The following is a 14,117-nucleotide window of genomic DNA, read 5'->3' on the forward strand; positions in this document are numbered from 1 at the left end:
AGAAATATTGTTTATTCAATTAACGGAAAGAAACAAAATCTTCAAATGAGTTTGATATGCATACGATTGCAAATTAATGTTCGTACACAATAAATTTCCAAGATGGCGATGACGCTCTGCTTCTTTGATTAATATTGCATTTAACTGAACAACAATAATAAGTGCAAACGACTGCAATTACAAATATTACCTGGTAGTTCTTCAATAATAAGAATTATATAAATTGTCTAAATGTCCAAATAACTGATAAAAATTGATAAAATCCCAAATAAAATCTTGTTTACATAAATATCGATCGTGTTGCTTATCAAGGATGTGTAAACTGTGACGTGTAGTGTAAATACTGACACACATAATATAGGCAGGGGCTCTCCAAAGGGAAAGGCAAATTAACTTAGAATAAAACTAAAGATTTCCGTCATCTGCATAAAATAAGTTATTATAATAACTTGCCTTTACTATTTGAAACTTTAAAAAGAAAACAATATACTGTGGTTGAATGGCACCAGTAGGGGGTAGATGATTAGGATAGAGAGTAACGGTTACACCTCTATGTTTGGATTTTAATAATATCAGATCTGTTTGGTGAACGAGACAGCAATTAAAAATTAAAATATACATCTGAATGGTCGCCATACATTTTCTCCTTCAAACAAACACTCACATCAAATTGCCAACAGTTTTTAAAAAAAAGGTTTCGAATGAATTGAACAGAGACACCTACAATATCAGACAACCATACTAAAATGTGAATAATGAGACATTTGACTGGAAGCAAAGGGAAGATTCAAAAGACGGTGGGGGTCATTTGGTTTTTTTTTAGCAACTTCACTCCAAACGATTAAGAGTTGAATATTTTGTACGGTGTTGTCTATTTTGACTTGCAGTTTCCTTTGGTTTTGTGTCGTTGTGTTGCTTCCTCATTGGCTCCTACTTTTATTGGTAAAATACAGACTCGTATTTAAAAAAGCAAACTGAAAATATAAAATATGTTCTTAAACTCGTGTATCGACCATTTTATTTCAATGCAGATATCTTTCATATTTACAACTTCATTAATAGTGTATTTCAATGCCCAAAGATATGTCCTAGAACCCAAGATTAATTATATCATGATTTGTGCATATGAGATGTCATACATACCATTAAACGCGGGGAAGTTTGATGTACATGGAAATATAGCATAATTTTGTAAGAAAAACAAACGACATTTTTATGTTAAGAGAAAGAAGATACAAAGCGAGCAATAAAAACTCCATCTGATTGACATTTCATTTGCTCACAAGCAAAGCGTCGGAACAAGATCTATATTTTAATCAGATTGTAAATAACAAAGAGTCGAAGAAATACACCTAACCATGACTTAAAATAAAACGACAAAAGATTATATTCAACAAAACACCAAACTGAAAACTAAAGATTGAGCAAAACGAACACTTAAAACCTGAGTCGAACTCATGTTATCGAGAATGGTTGCTTCCTGCTTCACAAGTGGCACCCGTCGTGTTGTTCTTATCAATAACGAAAGCTGACGGTTTTTACTATGAAGTTAATCATAACTTTCTGCTTCTCTCCATTTACTGATACATATAGACAAATTAAGCATTGATTTCTTCTACATTTTTTGTTTATCTATAAGCGATTTCTTTGGACTTCTGGCTAGTGAAATGTGAAGTTGTTTAACTCGAGGATAAAAAGTGACTTAAATCGTCTCCTTGTATTTCGCTACATAGTGATAAATACTGAATAGTTCAATAGCGTGCAACTTGAATATAAACAAAGTTACATACATTTTGAAATACCAAGATTTTATACATTTTGTGAATAACACATCAAGTTGGATTATACGGGAAGATAAACAACTGAAAGACTGGGTTTGTCAAAGCACTTAAACCTTGCATAAAACATCTTTTCATAGTAAAAATCTGCTGTACTTCAGTGGAAAGGAAACTATTGAAATTCTAAACATCAAACAAAACACAATGAACAGAACAAGAACCAATCTTAAAAACAAAACACAATGAACAGAACAAGAACCAATCTTAAAAACAAAACACAATGAACAGAACAAGAACCAATCTTAAAAACAAAACACAATGAACAGAACAAGAACCAATCTTAAAAACAAAACAACAAAAGGCAAATAAAACAACGTAACAATCAAAACAAAAGTAAAAACAAATAATCAAATTTAAATAATAATAAAGAAAAAACCATTAATAAAGCAACAAAACGACATAAAAAAAAAGCAAACCAAAAGCAAACACAAATAAACCAAACAAACAAACAACGAAAAACAATAATAAAGAAAAACTGAAACATAGAAATAACAATTGAAACCTACAAATTAAAACATATGTCGAAATGTATAAACTCAACTTTTGTTAAAAAAAAACATGAATGGTACGTGTACACGGATACATGCTGTCTTTCTAAAATCTAACATTTAATGGGTGAATCTGAAAAACCGCTTGGTATCTAAAACGTAAGTCTCTAAATCTATGTTACTTTTATATTGTCCTCCCTCCTCAAAAATCAGTGCGGGGAAAATGCAAATGCCGATGAAGCGCTCGATTTCCGACATCTCTCCTTGTATTTAAATAATATTTTTTGTTTAGGGTTTAAAAGACTGCTAATATCTTAACAGGGCAATGGATGAGGTTGAAAATCAGATTCCATGAATCATTTATAATGGATATATACTCCTTGGAAATGTAATTCATTTGGTAAGTGTAAGCATACTAACACTGGCATTTCTCTTTGTGAGTTACATTACATTTGTTTAATATTTTTTTACATCAGCAGACGAACTTGATAATCAGTAGGGATAGAAATTTTACGGGAGTTATATAAAACCCTTTGAAATAGAAAAGTCGAGTATATCAGCAGGGACATTGGCTCCCCTCTGAAAATCTCATTTGTTTAATGGTTGCTTATTTTGTATTTAACTTCATTAGAGAAGATATTGTTAACCCAATATACAGGAACACATTTCAATCGTTAGGCTATAAAGGTTCTTGTATTTTGAGAGTAAAACCTTAGTTCTTCGCGGATTTTATCACCATAAACATACCAGCCAATTCATCTATCCAATGGTAGTATAGAACTAGTCAGCATTCGTGTATAGTAATATTCATCAGCCAATGCCTGCACTTGTCTTGCTCTTTTACCAAACAACGAGCACCATTTCGTTGGTTTTTTTTAACGAATAATATAAAAAAAAAATGTGCCAGGAAAAGGAATACTATTTCTCTGAAATGTGCTTCATAGAATTCGTATGAAACCTGTTACGATTATCTTTTCCCGTGTACACGTGGCTTAGTTTGTGTTACGCTTGTAAATCTGATGTCGGTGTTGTCATTTTCGCGTGTAGCTCGACATCATAGTTTTGCGATTAAAAACTATTTTTTAGTTGTTTAATGTTAATCATTTTCTTTTCCTGTTAACTTTCATGGGTATTTACACATTGATAATTTACAGTTTATATTATTGCTTTTTTATCTTTTGCCGAGAAACAATGGGACACCATTAATCAAGTTAAATATCATGGTTCCGTTCAAAGTTACATTTATTTTAGAACGCAATGTAAAATTACCCGCCGTTTCCTGTTAAGGAATTATCATCTCTCGATCAATGTTAAATTGTTTTCATGGTGCTTAGATTTTACGTATTTGCCATGAAGGACCATTTAATGCCATTCAAGCAGACGACATTCTGCATCCATCTCAGTGCCAGAAACGTTTACAGAACTTGAGGCCAACATTAGGGGAAATCGAATGTATTCTTTGCTGATTTTCATAAGTCATCTGAATAAAGAAACATACTTGTTGCAATGCACGTTCGTGCATAACATGTTTTCAATAGAAGATGTTGTTTAATTCTCATCATCAGTCACCCAGTTTCTTTTAATTAAAGATAACATTTAAAAAAAAAAATTGTGCGTCAGCGCACTTTTCTTGATTTACATTCAGCAGTTCGGAACGTTCAAACCCAAACACTAATAAATACATGGAAACTTGGGAGCTTTTTAAAGATCAAATGACTTTATCTTTTCTATAAGACTTGTTTTGTCTTTGATATTATATGAAAATGTATAAATATATTTAAAACATTATTTTCTTAAATAAAACTATTCAAGAATATGCATATTTCATTTTTATAGCTCTATCCCTTTGGAGTTCCTAAAACAGATACTTTTATCACTTGTGAAGTTTTCCATTTATGACTGTACTTCCAGTATAATGTTATTGAATTTTGTCCTTAATTATATATAATTGGGTTATTAGTTATTATATTTGAGAGGATACTACCGCCAGGGGTTGAGTTGAAGCAGCAAGTTCTTTATTAAAAACAATTATTGTTAATTAAATACAATTCAAGAGATATTTTAAAATTGTAATATTCAGATCCGATTACTTTAGTTTAGTCACACTTGTGCGGGCATATCCAAGCTATTTAAAAGTCATCTCTTCTTCATAATACAAATATTGCGACACTCTCTTCTGAAAAAGAAAGAGACAACGGCTTAGTGCGTTTTGTAAGAACTGGCATCTCTTTTAATAATACATTTATTGAATTAGGTGAAGCTGGTTAAAATCCACATACAGCAGCCAATATAAACAGTTAAAAATGAATTTAAGAAAATGAGTTAATAGAGTGCATGTGTAACTCCTGTTCTTTCAGGTTGACATTTGTTATATTTAGATCAATGTTGTTGCTTTTTTGTGTACGATCTTGCATGATATTCTAGCGGTGCATTTAAGATATTTAAAATCAAACAGTAGTTAAGCGAACTTTTTTGCTATAACTTTGTCCTCATTATAAGGTATTATTATATACTATAGCTATAAGATAAATATCTGCTAAATTACAGTACATGGTACAATCAAAAGTTGAAACCTTGAGTCAAAGAACAGAACGAAAAAGCAGCAGCATTACCTGATTAAAGCAAACAATCAAATAACAGTACTTATAGAGCTAAAATAAGATCAACGTAACGCCAACAAAGAAAACTGAGAGTGATCTCAGGTTTGTTTTGACGGGTGAGAAAGAGTCCAGTTTAGTCCGCGACTCCCGTTGTGTTTTTCCTGCTAATATCGTCAATAGAATGTTTTGAGTGGTAAGGCACCACAAAATGTCGAATTGTTAAGCCAACCCTAAGAGATCGGTAAAAACGATAATCACCAGTGCCATAAATGCACTAACAGTAAAACTTGACCAATGTTAAAACTTGAAATAAAAACAGGACAGAAGATAAGAAATAAAAAAACAACTTTATAAATATCGTGTGTCCAAAGCACTTTTCTAAATTTCCTTCATCGGGACAGTCAGGGCTGTGTAAAACAGGGAATATGAAGTTAGTACCTCCTATTATATGAACAAAATTATTACCCAATTCATCTAAGGCAAAGTTTGCTTGTACGTGTTACATTTGAACTGAACCTAAAGTCATTTTCTATATGTAAGTCAAGCTATAAAGAAGACTTAGATGTGTCTTATAGTCTTTATTCCAAATTCTATGTGATAGAAGCGATCAACATAGTCACCGAATTATGATGGCAGTGTTTGCACCTTCATAGAAAGTTTATCTTTATTCTATTTTTAAGTTACATTAAGTTTGCAAATGATTTAAAGATCAAATTATTTACTGCCGTAAGTCACATCTGAATGAATAATCAAAATTACATCAAATCAAAATGTAATACATTAAAGCAAAGTCATTTGGATTTTAAACTCATTAAGATTTTCCATGTTTGGTTTAACTTGCTACACTATTCAGTGTCGAAGGAAAGTCGCTCAAGTGATAAATAGCTACATCATACAAAACTACAGGGGCCGCACAAAATATTTCCTCTTTATACAAAAGTATTTAATAAAACACACAAACTTCAAATGTAAGTTTTATAGCTGTGGCTGATCGGATGGGTAATCTTGATTTGAATAGATGGGTTAATATTTTAGGCGTTTTTATGGGTCAGTTTTGTGAAAGGAAAATGCCTGAAGGATGGTTTTGATTGACAATGTAACCGTCAAAAATCTGTATATTTTGAGAAATTTGGATAGACGAGTAATAGACACGCCCCTATAGTTTTATTGTTCGTGCCGAATTGATGTGGTTTCATTAATATTGATGCTATTACCTCCAAGCAAGACGCAAGGAATTGTCCCATTAGGGAAACGTTATAAATGTGGTTTTGACTAATCTTTCTGTCTCGGTCGAAATCTCTGTAAAATTAGTTGTGGTGAATAACGGTCCTGTTAATTCTTACTTCTTACAAATCAGAGTATTGGCGAAATTGAATCTAGAATTGCTGACTATATAAAAAAGGAGATGCGGTATGATTGCCAATGAGACAACTCTCCACAACAAACCAAAATGACACAGAAATTAATAACTATAGGCCACCGTACGGCCTTCAACAATGAGCAAAGCCCATACCGCATTGTCATTTTGACGTGGTCAGTTTGTCTTCGTCTTATAAGTTTGAATATCTCCTTAGTATCTTCTGCTTTGCTTTTGGAATCAGTGCATTTTCTTCTGTAAAATGTTTCTTCATAAACGTCTCTATGTGATCTGTGTCATAAGCAATATTGATTACAGAAGTTTGCTTAAATAGCATGTCAAGTCAAAAAGTCAACACAACCAGTGCAGATGCAGTCTGTGTTTCCTTTGAACGTCATGGTCCTGTGTAGTCAGTATTGCTTGTATTGCAGTATCCGTGCAATATGAAATAGCATAAGCTGTAAGGTATACTAGATAGAATGTTTGCCTCACAAATATTTGCTTTAGTCCAACTCTCCACATCTATATAAGTGCTTGCATTTATGTTTATGGAATACATTTTGTACTAGCAAATCGAGCCAGCTTGTTTTTTAGTCAATTTACTGAAATGTAACGTGAGTATTCTATTGCTGAAGAAGATGACGTTGGACGGATTTATTTTCCCCAGAGATATTGTCTGAAGTTTCTTTCTGGTCTTAGATTATAAAAAGAATGTCCTGTTGATATAAGTTTTATTAAAACTATCCCAAAAATACAAAAACACATATTTATTTTATTCAAATTCGAAATCCTTACTAAAAATAGGAAATTGATTTATTTCCCTTCTCTGAGGGTGAAATGGAAATTGATGACCCAATAAAGCTTCATATCTCTCTAAGACTAGGGACACGAATGTTATATTCCACTTCTTTTTTTGGCTTCCAGAAAATTACATATTCAGTAACATAAAATTTCTTATATCGCTTTGATTTTTCTAATTGACCTAATATAAATGTTCTATCAATAATTCATTATTCATGATATGAACATTTTATTTTCTGTTTTGATTATAGCCTTAAAGAAAACTTAACCACGATAGTGACCATGATTTCGCTGTTAAGAAAAGCGTTCAAAACGCTATTTAAGGAGGCTCGAGGGTATAAAAATTTCAGAAAAAAATCAAACATTTGTTTTTCATTACAAATTTTATTTATTTCCTTTTGTAGTTGTTACTTTATCATATGGTACAAAAATCACTCAAAACAATTAATTCGTGTTGGCCCCAGATGACTTTCAAAATGTATACATCATTGAAAAAGTTCCAAATTATGTCCCTTTGGTGAAAAAATGCCATTTTTTTGGCTCTAAAATTGAAATATCTTTTCCAAATCATCGGTGACATAACTTTTTTAATATAATTTCCATATAAGCTGTACTTAAACTAAATTATTGTAAAATTTTAGCGATTTCTGTAATAAATTTCTTTTTTTATTTCGATATTACCTTTATTTCTCCTATTACTTCAACAGAAAAAAAAACCACCTTTACAAAAATGTATGCTTCTTTCGAAGGCAGATTGTGAGCGCAAATGAACGGTGACCCCACTTTTTTATTTTATTTTTCTATTAACTATAAGATAAAGTTCATTTATAGAAAAATATAGAGAAATCCTATATAAATGATTTAGACCTGCGGTTGGAACCCCCTTAAACCGCACAATGTCTGTCTTTAACTTGAAGCGATTATAACACGTTCTATTCCCTAACTGATACACCAAATTTACTGCCCCATTCCAACTAGCCGAGGTATCGTGATTATGCTTTCCGCTCAGCCATATTGTTGGCATAGCGCTGAGAGTATACTCCCCAGAATGTAAATTATGGCATTTGTAATTGTCTGTGTAGCTCACCTAACCAAAAGGACCATATGAGCTTTTCTAATCACTTGGCATCTGTCGTCCGTAATAATTATAAAAAAAACCGCTATAAATAGATAAAATTTAATAGGGACCGAAACGTTTAGAATGTTGAGATCTTCATCTATCAATTCACGTCAAAACTAGTACGAATTTTGACTTTTTGATGTTTACCTATTATATTGATAATTATCTGGATCTGAATACGCTCCGTTCAACATTCCGTTATAGTGACCTTTTGTGATCTCTGGTTTTGTCGGAATTATACACACACTTCAAAAATTTTAAGACAAAAATGTCATTGCCTGATAAATCTTTTTTCAAAACAAAAGTAAAATGGAGTGTTGTCAGACCCTTGTAAGCAGGACCCGGGAAGCAGAGCTTGGACACGTGACCTGTATTTTAATCAGATTGGTTCACGCTTTCAACTGTTCAATATTTATTCTTATTGCTTACATCCGCAGCAGAGTTTAAAAACCTTCCATCGCCTTTAAATTAATCTGGATTTTGCAAAAACTCGTTTTTTAGGCTTCTGTTTGTTTTGTTTTGTTTTGTAGCTGTTGTTTTTTTAGAGGTCACATTTATGTATTTAGGTAAGGGAGTATTTTTTGGAAAATATATGACCGATTTCTATAATATATACATTTCTTCTCTTGAGTGCTATCTTGCTTATCTTCAAAAATAGTTCTAACATCTTCACCATCTAGCCGAATACTGAAAGTGTTGCTGGTTTAAAGTGCAACAACTCTCCGGGTGGCGAAATTAGATTTATGTAACCACAGCTTAGAATAGTAATGACAGGAACCCTATCCTTATAGCCTTTAAATATGAAACTAGTTTTGGTGACGATACATGTAATTATTGAGGTAGCATACGAACTTTTCAAAATTGACGACATCTTCATATAAATCGCAGTATAAATCAAGTCGTATTCTCACAAACTCAGACAGGTATAATACGGTGATTTAACAATATGCAAATTACAATTTTAAACTCTATTTTTCACAGGCTGTATTAACAAAACACACACATACATACACACGTTGTGTTTTCTTACACCGAACCAAAAATGATAAGAGCAAACACTTTCAAATTTTCAAAATTTTCTTATTTTGTCCATATCTCTTATCTCTTTGTGTGTTATATTTGGTGGCTTATTATGATTTTTTTTTACATATGATGTATTGACAGCGTAATGAATGGTTGGTATTTTTCAATAAAACTGCCCTTAGAGTCAGCTATTTTAAAACTTTTTCGAATGACAAACAAAAAGATTCGAAAATTGAACAACACGTTTTGGTCCTAAATGTTCTTCAACTTCGTACTTATTTGGCCATTTTAACTTTTTTGTATTCGAGCGTCACTGATGAGTATTTTGTAGAAGAAACGCGTAAATACAAAATGTAATCCTTGTATCTATGATGAGTATATATTCGTCAATATATTTGTACTGACAGTTTAGGAATTACCAGCCAAATACCGTACTTCGTTTTTTAGTTTAAACATAGAAACTATTTTTGTTTAATACATCAAGTATATACACAATATAACTGGAGAAATATGTATTGAATCTTTGTATTTTTTGTTGAATTTGTTATGCGATAATTATAACATGCATTTAAAGTAACCTTTTGCCTGCCAAGATATTTGATCAATTATTAATATTTCTTGGAGAGATCAATAACGAAAAACTATACTAGCATCATAAATAATCATACTTGGGTCCAGGAAATGTCAGTTTTTATTTCTCCTACATAAATGTGATTTTTAATTGATTAATTACGACAATTGTTAGTTGAAAATATTAATAGCAGAGGTTATATTACAAGTGGCCATTACAATTAAAACGAAATAAAGTGATATAGAATCTGTAATGCAGGTAAGTCACGTGCACAAAGATGCTATGTCATGCTAAACAAAATAAATTATCAAGAGACGTGTAATTCAAACTCAAATATAGCACCAAAACTCTTTGAAAAATATTTATTTAATTTTTGTAATCTGAATATGATTTTAAAATAGAATATCATCTAACAAGATCCTTTTAATTTTCTCATGTAGAATCATATGGGCTAGTACTTCTTAGTCGATTTTTCAACTTTTGTTTCTTGAGGAGGATAAAAAAAAAGTGAGAAGAAACACCTTTATTTAAATATTTTTACTGAACTATGTATTATACTGTCATACAAGTGAGAGGTTTAGCTAGCTATAAAACCAGGTTCAATCCACCATTTTCTACATTTGAAAATGCCTGTACCAAGTCAGGAATATGACAGTTCTTGCCCATTCATTTTTGATGCGTTTTGTTATTTGATTTTGCCATGTGATTATGGACTTTCCGAATTGATTTTCCTCTGAGTTCAGTATTTTTGTGATTTTACTTTTTTTTATATTTGTGAAATGTATTGTTCTAGCTGTGATTACTGTTCTAACCTTGTTCTACTGTGTAACATTTTCATGCTTTTAGTAAAACATGTTCCAGATGCTCTATTCCCTGAACGGGTGTTGTATTTCAGCAATACTGTAAAAGAATATTACATCATAGACATTTAAAACTACACATTGAGTAAATATTTGTTAAGCATTAAAGACTCTTTGTTTGTTGTTAAACCCCAGTCTTTTATTGTCATTTGATCGTTTGGTTGCTATCTTCTTAATATGCATCCCACATCGCGTTTTATTTCGGTGTTCGGCCCTAAAAATTGGACTCTGTATTAAATGTCGTCTGAGCAGAAACTTGCAGATATTAGTCCAACAATGATTGAATGCTTATGACGTCACAATCAGGAATAGATTATCTTAGCTGTATTTGGCAAAACTTTTAGGAATTTTGGTCCTCAATGCTCTTCAACATCATTTGGTCTTTTTTTTTTTTTGGGGGGGGGGGGATTCAAGCGTCACTGATGAGTCTTTTGTACACGAAACGCGCATCTGGCGTAAATGCAAAATTTAGTCCTGGTAATTTGATGAGTTTATTTAGCATACCTGTTGCAAATCGTCGGAGTTTTAGGCGTAATATTTGTCACACATTTTCATCAAACCCAGTCTATTAATATTAAATGTCAATGAATTTAGGGACCCTTTGTGAACTATCAAAATGTATCAAACATTAGTCAAAAATATGATTTGCATGATAAAAAAGTGCGCATCCCTGACGTCATAATGACATCTTAACTAAATGTCACTAATGGATGAATGCGTGTTGATTTCCTATTTCTGAGATATTCTTAGATTTGCAAACACCAAACCTTTATCATGATGGTAAATTTCATGGAATATTTAAGCTGATATTGACGCTGTATGAACACTCTCCTTTGGTGTTTTTCTGGTTTCCGAGATTTAGGCATAATTTATAAATTGATTGTCTTTATCTCCAAGAAAAAATATTGCTTTAAAGTGACATTGTTTATTACTTTCTTTGCACGATTTCAAACAAAAAGAATATCTATATTGAAAACTATCATGCATTTAAATTTAGCAGCCCAGAATTAAAATTGTCACTGCAACCTTTAGTTCTACTAAATAATAGGGTGCGTTCATTAAGAGAAAAGATACTGCTTAATTTCATGGAGAAAATTATAGCTTTGTTATCTAATTAACTGGGATCAATCTGAAAATCAGAGAAATCCAGAGTCTAATTGAAACAAACGAAACGTCTTGATTATATATAATGATATTTATTATTTTAAAGAAATAGTGTATTTTATGTTATTATCTATAAAAAATTAAAAGTCTCATGGGTTTTTCTATAAAGAATAAATTACTAAATTGGGCATTTATGTTTGATTTGGACTTAATTAGGGTAAATTACTATAAGGGGTAGTTATTTCCTACCAAGTAATTTATAATCTCTCCAAAATTACTACATATATAAATATCAAGAGAAACATTGCTTCTCTCAATTTACAGTTTTCCCATGCAATGTGTTTGTTCATTCTGAAAATTAATTCTTTTCAGTAGATATACATTTTTCATGTCATAAGGATTATTTAATTTCAATTAATCAAATAAAGGTAAGTTTATTTGTATTTATATTTGATGAATACAAATGAATGTGTTTTCTCAAGTTGTAAATAAGGCTGCGGTAAATCTTTATTTTGAAGACGAATTTTGGCGAGTAACATACACACAAACACACGCCTTTATCAATAACTAAATCCTTAGTTATGGAGAACACGAGACATATGTTTTTAAACAATGTCCTTCCATATCTGAATTTTTGTTATGTTCCGGCAATCTGAATAACTGTTCCTAAATGTTTTTTTATTTATTCATTTTGATATTAGCTGATAGCATAATCATTCCACAATCACCATGCTATTTTTGAAACCTGCAAAATGTCCATCTTCAGTAAAAAGTTTTACTATACTTTCAAGGTACCAATGGTTTCAAATGCGATTTTTCATATGCATATAACAGAAACGTATATCCTAAATCATATATAAAAACAGGGGAAATAGAGCTTCTATGATTTTATATGATTTTCAAAATTTGCATTTGCTGATCAGTTTGTTAAAAGAACATTTAAATATTTTTTAATCAAAAATCATGCACTAATAAATACAAGGAATTGTTTACAAACCTTTTGCGCTTCAAACCACAGAAAAGCCATATCACAGAGAAAGCTTAGTATATAAACACTAGAAAATAAATATCATTTTCATATTTAAACTGCAAAAATTGAGAAATATCAGTTTTGTATTTGCTACTTGTAAACTAATTTTAAATATTGCATGTTTTAAAGTTTTAGGTTGGAGATTTTGCTTACAATATTAAAATAAAAGACAAGATACATACTGGCTATCAACAATCATAAATCTCAGAAAACAAACAAATAGCAACATTACCAATAAGTAAGACAAACAATGTATCACTAAACAGTACGAAGAAAAGTAAAAATTGAGCAAAACTAACCAAAGCAAAACAGATTTGATCCTATAAGTGCTCGAGGAGATGAAAACACTAAACATTTTTTCCCCTTAAAAATTCGTTATGAAGACGAAATGTTAGTACTTTTTTGTGAGCGAGATTTTCTACAAATTATATAATAAATTTTGAGTTGGAAGAGGCTGCTTCGACTGTTTTTAATGCATATAGTTGATATGTTTAGGTCAGCAAAAGACGCTTAAACTTCAGTTTTCGGTTGTATCCCTGAATGGTTGAAATAACTTTTTATTGTAAACTGTGTTAATTTGATCTGATTTTGGAATGTTTTTGTATTTGGTTGTGGGTTGGTTGTTTATGTGTTAAATTTGTGTTTATCTTTGATTTAATATAATACAAATAAATGTGTTTTTCAAGTTGTATCCATAGGTGTGGTAAATTTTGAAGCATAACACACACACACACATACAAACACAATTTAATCAACAGTTGGCTCCTCGGTTACGAAGAAAATGACGCATTTTGGGTACACAATGTCCTTCTATATCTGTACTTTTGTTATTTCCTGGCAATCTGTATAATCCCTCCTAGATATTTTTATTTGTTTTGATATTGGATTATAGCATACACATCTCCCAGAAGGTCAATGTAAGACTGTACACAATACAGTACACAATGATGTTTAGTTTTTTCTCTTTAAATTGTTGATATTCAGTAGATTGCTTCCATTCACTTTTTCGATAGAAAAAAGTACAATAAAAATAACAAATATACCGAACTTTGAGGAGATTTCAAAACGGAAAGTCCCTATTGAAATGGCAAACTCAAAAGCTCAAACATATCGATTGTCATATTCCTGACGTTGTACAGGCATTTTCTTAGACAAATTGTGGATTAAACTCGGTTTTAAAGCTAGCTAAACCTCTCACTTGTATGACAATCGACAGTCGCAAAAATATCATTAGATTGACAACGATGTGTGAACAAAACAAACAGACAAATGGACCAAAAGTGAATAGGGCGTTTTAGATCGCGTTTAGTTTGTTAAAGTTATAG

At 31.3% G+C, this 14,117-nt stretch overlaps 1 long non-coding RNA gene across 1 annotated transcript; it reads left to right on the forward strand.

Annotated features, from left to right (window-relative positions):
• Positions 1 to 12,072: 12,072 nt before the first annotated feature.
• Positions 12,073 to 13,242, forward strand: LOC139512726 (uncharacterized). The gene is made up of 2 exons (XR_011662325.1): positions 12,073 to 12,190; positions 12,922 to 13,242. It is a non-coding gene; the product is annotated as an uncharacterized lncRNA (long non-coding RNA).
• The last annotated feature ends 875 nt before the right edge of the window (positions 13,243 to 14,117 follow it).

The sequence above is a fragment of the Mytilus edulis genome, chromosome 2 (genome assembly GCF_963676685.1).
Source record: "Mytilus edulis chromosome 2, xbMytEdul2.2, whole genome shotgun sequence".
NCBI lineage: Eukaryota > Metazoa > Mollusca > Bivalvia > Mytilida > Mytilidae > Mytilus > Mytilus edulis.